Here is an 8,617-nt window from a genome sequence, read left to right as displayed (position 1 = left end):
AAGAAGAAGAAGAAGAAGGAGATGACTTAATCGAAACCATGTGCTGATATAAACAAAATATGAAAGCTTAATCATGAATTCCTTGAACCGTATGACTTGATCAAAATCATATGCTGATATAAATATTACCTCCTATCCAAGCGCAATCTGTTCTTCATCCTTGTCAGAGATGGTATCCATAGTTGCAGCTTCAGTCAGTATGGATTGACTGAGGAGTCGCTAGGTTTCAAAACTTCCTCCATTCTTCGTCCTCGCCAAGAGCACGATATGGATTTGGGAACGGTGTTAGCTAACGTCCGTTCCTTAATTGAGTTGGAGTTCTATTTTTATTTTTTATTATTTCTTTTATAAATAGTTAAGCTAGAGTTTTATTTCTTTACTCAAAATATACGTGGCTATTTCTGATTGGTAGGTTGGGAGAGGGGTGAACAAGCAGGTTCACCCGGGGGTGGATCCAAGAATTGTTCCTTGTTAATTACATACCAGGATGGTAGCCTTTGCGATAACTCGATCGATAGGATAACCAAGTGCATTTTCTTTCTGAACTAAAAGCAAAACATACACCAAATCCTTTTTGTCCTCGTTATCATCACCATCATTTCCATTGTTTGATTTATCCATATGCTCTTGAATAACCATATCAACGAAGGCATCCATCCGCTTAGCCAGATCATCTAGTTTTGCATCTAAACCATTCACACAGGTGAACCAAGCTAGCCATGGGATATAGTCACCAATATTGACCTTTGTGAACAACTCTGACAGCTTTGCAGAAAGCTCCATAAACGTCCTCCCATGACCTTCCTCCCGATCGCTGTACTTCCTACCCATAGCGACTCTACAAATGACATCGTTAGTAAGCTTCATAAACATTTCTCTTAAATTCAAAACCAATGATGACGAGGAGGAGGAGAATGTTTCAGTACTACAAGACTGTTCAATGTTGCTCATCATGAGTTTTGTTTCCTCTTTTCTCACAGCACGAAAAGAACGAACCCTTTTTTTGCTCAACAGATTTAAGACGCATAAACTCCTCACCTGCCTCTAATAGTCACCATAAGGTGTCGTCAAGATGTCCTTGTAATTGTACATAAGCTTCTCTACGAAGATAAACTTGGGTTTATCAGAAAAGGTGAGGTCATGATTTTGAAGATCTCGGAGACAGCTTCAGTCGACGAGACAATAAGGACCGGCCTGCTTCTGAAATGAAGGAGCATTAGATCAGGCCCATAGCTTTGTGCAAGGGTTTGAAGAGAGTGGTGAAGGTGAAATGTCTATTATGCCCTCAGTTCTTTTTTTTTAATTAATTATTATTATTATTATTTTTTGAAAAGGAATTTTTTTTTCCCTTTCTTTCTTTCTGTTTGAAAAAAAAATAAATAAATAAAGAAAAAATAACAATAAAAAAAAGAATAAATAAAAAGAATAAATTTATTGAAAAAAAAAGAACTGAGGGCATAATAGACATTTCACCGTGACTTTTAGACTGCAATGACCTATTGGTCTGAAATTTTGAAGTACAGGGATTAAACGTGTGAAATTAAAAGGTTGGGGATTGAAGTGTTTTATGGTCAAAAGCTCAAGGACTAAACAGTATTTAGTCTTTTCAAGAATATATATGCATACAATTTAGCAATGCTCGCCAAGCAAGGTTGGAGACTTGTCTCAAACCCAAACTCACTCATTGCTAAGTTGTACAAAGCTAGATACTTTCCAAATTGCACTTTTTGGGAAGCTGATGTAGGAGAATCCCCATCCTTCTCTTGGCGCAGTATTTTGAATGGGAGGCCTATATTAAAAGCTGGTGTGAAATGGAGAATAGGAGATGGCACTCTAGTGAATATCTGGAATGATCATTGGATACCCAATTGCCCACAGTCCTTGATCCACAGACCTGCTCACACTGACTTCGAAGTTGTGGCTGATTTGATTGATTCTCATAGTAGAGAGTGGATACCACAGGTAGTTCAACCTCTCTTCACTTAGGAAATTAGTGATCAAATTCTCTCCATCCCATTGAGCAGATGTAGAACCCAAGATATGCTCTCTTAGATCCCAGACAAACAAGGCAGATTTACAGTTAAAACTATTGGGTGGCACAAAATTCTGTTCTTGGCAATGTACTTACTAGTACTTCTGACGGTGACCCTTTTGGTGCACTATGGAAAATAATTTGGAAAGCCCAAGTACCAGGCAAAGTCCAAATATGCATATGGAGAGTTGCACATAATCTACTCCCAACTCGTGAGCAGTTAACCATGAAAGGCTACACTGGGGATACCGGTGTCTACGCTGTACTCACAGGTTCGAAACCACTGCCCATCTTTTTTGTCAATGTCCAATTGCTTTAGAGTTACTCTCTGCCATTCCTCTTCAGCTTCAAAATACCTTGTTGCCTTCAATTAATTTTAAGGAATGGCTACTTGAACGTGCAATGCATCTTAAAATGGATGCTTTTGAGAAGTTGATGATGCTGATTTGGGCATTATGGAAGAACCAGAATAGTATGTTATGGGAAAATGTTTCACAAGCGGCATCACATATTATGCTATCCTCCATCACTACAAAAAAAAAAAAAATTGCAATGGCTTCACCAGTTGGTGTCAGCGTTTTGCCGTCGCAAAAAATTGGCTTTTCTCTACGGCAAAGTTACCCCATGGCAGAACTTGCGACTGAGTTATTGCGCCGTGGCAATAGGGGTAGCCAAACTCTAATATTCTACTTCGGTGAACATTAGCCGTCGCAAAGTTTCACTACTTTGCTACTGCATCTACAGTGCCGTTGCATGAGAGAACAAACTATGCATCCTAATTCTCTTAGTAAATCTATTTTCTAATAAAAAAGCCCTAACCCAATTCCTCAATCTTTGTTCTTTACTGCAGCCCTCTTTCTCTTTCTCTCCATTTTCGATCTAACCCAACAAATTGAGCATCGTAAAACTTGGTGGCCACTGGGTTGATCTAGATCCAGGGCTTATTCTTTTTGGGTATTTCAATTTCTCTTCTGTCTTTCCTCTTTCTCTTTGTTGAATCCAATTCAATTTGCACTATTTCTATGGCCACTAAGAAGAATCAAAGATTTTCGAAATGAGCTAACTACCAATTAAGACTTGCGAAGAAGCCAAGCCTTGGGCAGAGACGTTCATGAACATGTGTTCAATCGCACCTCCTTTGCCTTCGTGGTGACTGCAATATGGCGACTTTGGTTCGACTCTGCCCCAGCCTACACCTCTTCCAGTACGATTCCCTATCCCTGTTCTCTTTTCTTTATTCTTCAGTTCGTCAATTCCTTGTTACGCTTTTTCTCAGATATGTTTTTGTACATGATTCCATTGTTTTTCCAAATTAGGGATTTAGGTTTTCTTCTTTTTAATTCGATTACCTCAATTGGAGTAATTTGGGTTTTAATTGCCTTATTACAACTGCGATTTGTATGTGGATGCTTTCTCTATATCCGTGGTCTTTGTTTGAGTGCAAAAAATTGGTAGGTTGTCTCTCTATTCAGTAGAAGACTGCATACTACCCTTTTTCTTTTCTGACTTCGTTTTTGGTTTTGTTGCGTCTTTGATTCTGGACAAAGTGTTTGATGTTTTTCTTTGGGATTTATTTTGTTACTTGGATATTGAGAAAGAACCAGAATTTGTACACGATTGGAGTAGAGTAGAGAAATTTGGCTTTCTTAGTTGAATTCCGAATGTGAGAATTGAGCTTTGATCTTTCTGTTTTCCTCTACTTTTATCATAAATCAAATAATCGATTTTTTTCTTTCTTTTTTTCCTTTTTTCTTTTTTGTGGGTTCTGTTATTCTTTTGATTAGAAGTCTTAGGGCATGAAAGGGAAAATATTAGCTAATGCCGTGTTATCAAGGTTAGTATTTTGTCAATGGCTGATAGTATTTTTGAAATGCATTTTTCTAAGTTAAAAGTTAAAACCATTCTTTGTTGTTTGCTAGAAGGATGATAACCTATATTTGTTGCTAGAAGAATGACAGAAAGACCAGTTGAGGTGGATGAATCTCCAGTCCATTTGTTTGGTTCTACAAAGTAAGATCGGTCAAAATGTATACAAACACGAGTTATTTATTTCTTTGTAGTTTTAGTTTGTAAATTAGTAAGTTATTTTCTTTTTGAATACCAGTGAGGCAGAGAATGGGATTAAGAAACCAGAATGCCACGAAAAAATCTAGGTCCAGAATGCTATTTGGAAAGGAAAATGTCAAGGTGCATATCCATACTCACATTATCTATCTATTCTCCTAGAGTGTGTTTCTTTCTCTTGTTTTAATTCAGTTGGTATTTTGCAAAACTGCTTTCTTATTGTGTTCAGGAAAGTATTTCAATGGAGCCATCTCAATCTTAAGAATCTCTCTGCTTGCTCCTATCTTTGCCTGCAAGATCAATCCTTCAATATGTGTGATCAGCAAATTCACTTTGCACAACTTTGAAGTGATCTGGGCGCAAGATTCACTTTAAGATGGTGAGTCTTTCTTTTTCTTCTTTTTGTTGCATCTATGTGAAAGAACATAGAACATAAATTTTTTGTGTTTCTCTATATGGGTTTTGATTCTAATGTATGGCTATAAAAGTGTGGCTTTATTTATGAGAATATTTGTTCGGTTTGCTAGGTAATTGTTTGATTATCAGAGGCAAGTACCTTAGATTTGAATACTTGATGGAAATATTACCATAATGATGTGGTTTGCAACTTTGCTGGAATGTATTATTGATGTCATGTATCCTTACAACACTTGATTATGATATAACAGAGCTAGGTTGTATGATATACCACTTGGTTATGATACAATACTTATTATTGGAATTTTTTTTGTGTGTAGAATTTGAAATCTTTGGGCTGTCCAATTTGGAGTTGCTTATCAAAGAGAGGTGAATACCTCCTTTATCATGATCATTTCTACTGATCAATTGATCTTTACACTTTTACTTTTTGAATAGCCATGTTTGTTCATTCAAATTGTCATGAAATACTTTATGTTTTAATATTGATGCATTTATCTAATCGAGAGTAATTGTGATAGTTATACTATACTCTTATGAGGATGTCCTATTCTTGGAAAGTTGATGGCTAAAGGCCTGCTATACGTTCTTAGTAATCATCCCAATTATAAGCACTGTTTCCATTTCTAAAGGCCTTGAAGCTTTCTTGATTAATGTTTCTTACCTGCAATATGTATTATACTTGACAAATTTTTAATCCAATATTTCTCATTGGCCTACATCTGATTGGAACAGTTGGAGTAATTACTTTCAAAACCATCAATATATATACATTGAATGGTTCTTGAGGTTCTTATATGAGTTCACAAGGATTTTGTATGTGATCACCTTTTGTGCTACTATACATAGTTGTTAAGCTTTGAATGCCCTTAAGGATCTGCTAGAAAGTGTAGTTTTCATATGTTACATTCTATATCTGATTTTGAGTACAGATTTCTTACATACTTTCTCATATGTTCCTACTATAAGGAGCATAGAATCCTTTCCTACTTCTAGGTTGGATTATTTTCTCCATTTTATACTTGTCAGCTTCTTCCTTAATGACTAGATTTGCATTGTTTTCTCCACAGAGGTGTCTCGTAGACATTCAGATGTATTATCATTTAATGTAGTTTGCTGTATATTGTTCAATAAAACTTTGCAATGAGGCTTAGTGGCTTACAGGATAAGGATGGTTTTATGTTAACTACTTTCCACTCCATCAGCTCTATGTTTAAAACTAGTATCTAGTCATCACACTTCTGTATAGATGAAAGAAAGCATGTGCTAGGAGTAATAGATTAGTGTCTTTATAAAGATTTTTTGTTTTGAACATTAAGCTATTGAAATAGATTAGCATCTTGTTGTGCAGTGGCTATTGAAGTTATTGAAAGAGATTGCAACAACAATAGAGTAATTGGTACGTGAAGTAGAACGAAGAAGATCCCTTCAAAGTTTATCTTGAAGTAGAGGAAGAAAACAAAGCTTAATTATATATCTTGTAAACTTTTGTAGAAGCTTCATTCCTTTTGCAACATTCATGAATGTATCATTCCTTTTTGTATAAGTTGCATTCCTTTTTGTATAGCTTTTATTCAAAAAAAAAAAAAAAAAAAAATTTATTCATAAATAATATTTTTAGCAAATGACTTTTGGTGACGGCAAAAAATTTTAGTAGCAGTTGGTGGAGTTGCCATTGGTATTTGCGACGGCATTTTACAGTCGCAAAATTCTTGCGACAGCAAACGTTTGTCGTCGCTAATAGTCTTGCGACGGGGAATTGTCGTGGAAAATAACATTGGTGACGCCACCAACGGCGTCGGAAGCATTGCCATCGCAGAGCCGTCGCCAATGGTCTTTTGCGACGGCAAAAGAGCCTTTTGCTACGGGGACGCGCCGTGGCTATTGCAATTTTTTTTTTGTAGTGAATGACCTGGTTGGAGGAATTTCAACAAGTCAGGGCTGCAAACACCAATGTTGATCTTGAACAGAGAGGTAAGAAGCAAAGATGGAAACTGGAATTAGAGCCAAGATTCAAATTGAATGTCGATGGTACTTTTCTCCCTAAGATGATCAGAGGTGGTACATGAGGCATTCTTTGCAACGCTCAAGGGCAGTTCATGACTGCTTTTGCGCATTCTGTGAAACATGTGGGGTCGACGAAACAAACAGAGTTACTAGCCATTAGAGACGGTCTTGATTTAGCTAAGAGTTTGAAGCTGCAAAATGTCACCGTAGAGAGTGACTGTTTGGAGGCAGTCCAATCAATCCTTAGTGACGAACATGACCTTGATGAGAATGGTGCTCTATTGGATGATATCTTTGTCCTTATGTAGAATGTTTCGGATGTGCAGATTAAGCATGCACCTCGCAATTACAATAATGTAGCGCATAGGTTCGCTGCTATTGCCTTTGAGGCAGATCAACGTAAGGCTTGGTTTCATCAGCCTCTTATTTTTCTACTTGATGTACCGCATCATACTACTTAATATCCAATAAAAGCTCCTGCGACAGTTATTAAAAAAAAAACATCAAATCTCACTTATTTAAAAAATAAAAATATATATATAAATAAAAGTTAAAAAATAATTAAAAAAAACCATTGCAGACTAAATAGTCCTATGACCCCATAACTTCCACTTGGATCCCAAACATAAAAGTCAAGGACCAACTCAGGGACCCAGGAATGGATCAAAATCCCTCCCAAAACCCAAAAAGCAAGGCCCTCCATTTTCGGTGGACATCAAGCCTCGGGACACCCAAGTCTTGGTCCCGGCGACTAGAACAACGACATCTGACACCACCAGTTCCACCAGTAGCACCGCGGCCTCACTATATCCAGGTCCATGCCGGATCTACATCCAAACATCGAACCACGCCCATCTCCAATCCAACATCAAAGTCTTACTACATCCCTGAGCAATTTGAACCATACCCACATCTAACAATCAGGGTTTTCTCCATGATTCTGTGCCAAACTAGTTTCGCCACCATGACTATCGATTTGGGGTTCACGATCTCGGTGGGAGAGATCACACGGACCACTAAGTCTTCCTCTGCGCGGGCACCAAACCGGCCACGATCATCTCCTCCTTGTGTTCAAGATCAAATCTGGTGTGGATCAACCAGAGGGATTCACCCACGAGCAAACTCGCTCAGAACAAAACCCCAAAACGGAGCAACAGGTTCTTCGACAAACATTGACGTTGGACTTCGGTCAGAGAACCCACGGCTGAGACTTAAACCGACACCTTACAGCGGCGGGGATCACCCAAGCCTTGGCAGCTCGGGTTTAGAGACTGCAGAGCTCTCATGATTTTTTCATTAAAAAAAAAGGTTAATTACAGTTTACCCCCTGAAATTTGGGGTGTTATCATTCATCCATTTTACTTTAATTTTGACTTTTTACCCTCTAAACTTTTCAATTTCAATGTTGTGTCCAATTTCTCCTATTCCGTCCAAACTTCGGAATATGAGAAATTGGACACGGTTGATTGAAATTGGAAAGTTTAGGGGATAAAAAGTCAAAATTAAAAGTAGAGGGGGTGAAATGATTAATGATGACACCCTCAAACCTCGGGGGGTAAACTGTAATTAACCCTAAAAAAAATCTTGTTTTATATTCACTAGCCTTCCTGCATGCGGATGGGCGGCGCTTACGCGTGCGCATTTTTGTTTCATGTTTTTAAGTCAAACTTGCTAAATTTGTCTGTCTGACCTTCATATTTTATTCCAAATTTGTCTCTCCGCATTCTAAACCATTTTTATAGTCCACTTCCATATGTGTAATCACCACATAGATTTACAAAAGGGTTTTTGTCTATTTAACCCATTTCTATGAATTTTTTTCCCACAAACCCCATTAAGTTTTTATAATTCCCTCTTACTCAATACACTCTAAGGGAGTCTTCCCTAATACCCTATTAAGATTTAAAAAAAAAAAAAAAAAATTTAATACCATTTTACCCCTTACCCTTTTATTACTTAGAGAGAGAGAGAGAGAGAGAGAGAGAGAGAGAGAGAGAAACCATAGGAGACTTTGCTGGATTCCGGTCGCCGGTCGCCTGATTCCTGTCACCGGTTGCAGGATTCCGGTCATCGACCGCTGGAATCCGGTCACAGATA

Source organism: Rosa chinensis, chromosome 1, assembly GCF_002994745.2.
Source record: "Rosa chinensis cultivar Old Blush chromosome 1, RchiOBHm-V2, whole genome shotgun sequence".
In the NCBI taxonomy this organism is placed as follows: Eukaryota; Viridiplantae; Streptophyta; class Magnoliopsida; order Rosales; family Rosaceae; genus Rosa; species Rosa chinensis.
Note: the sequence above shows the minus strand (reverse complement) of the source record.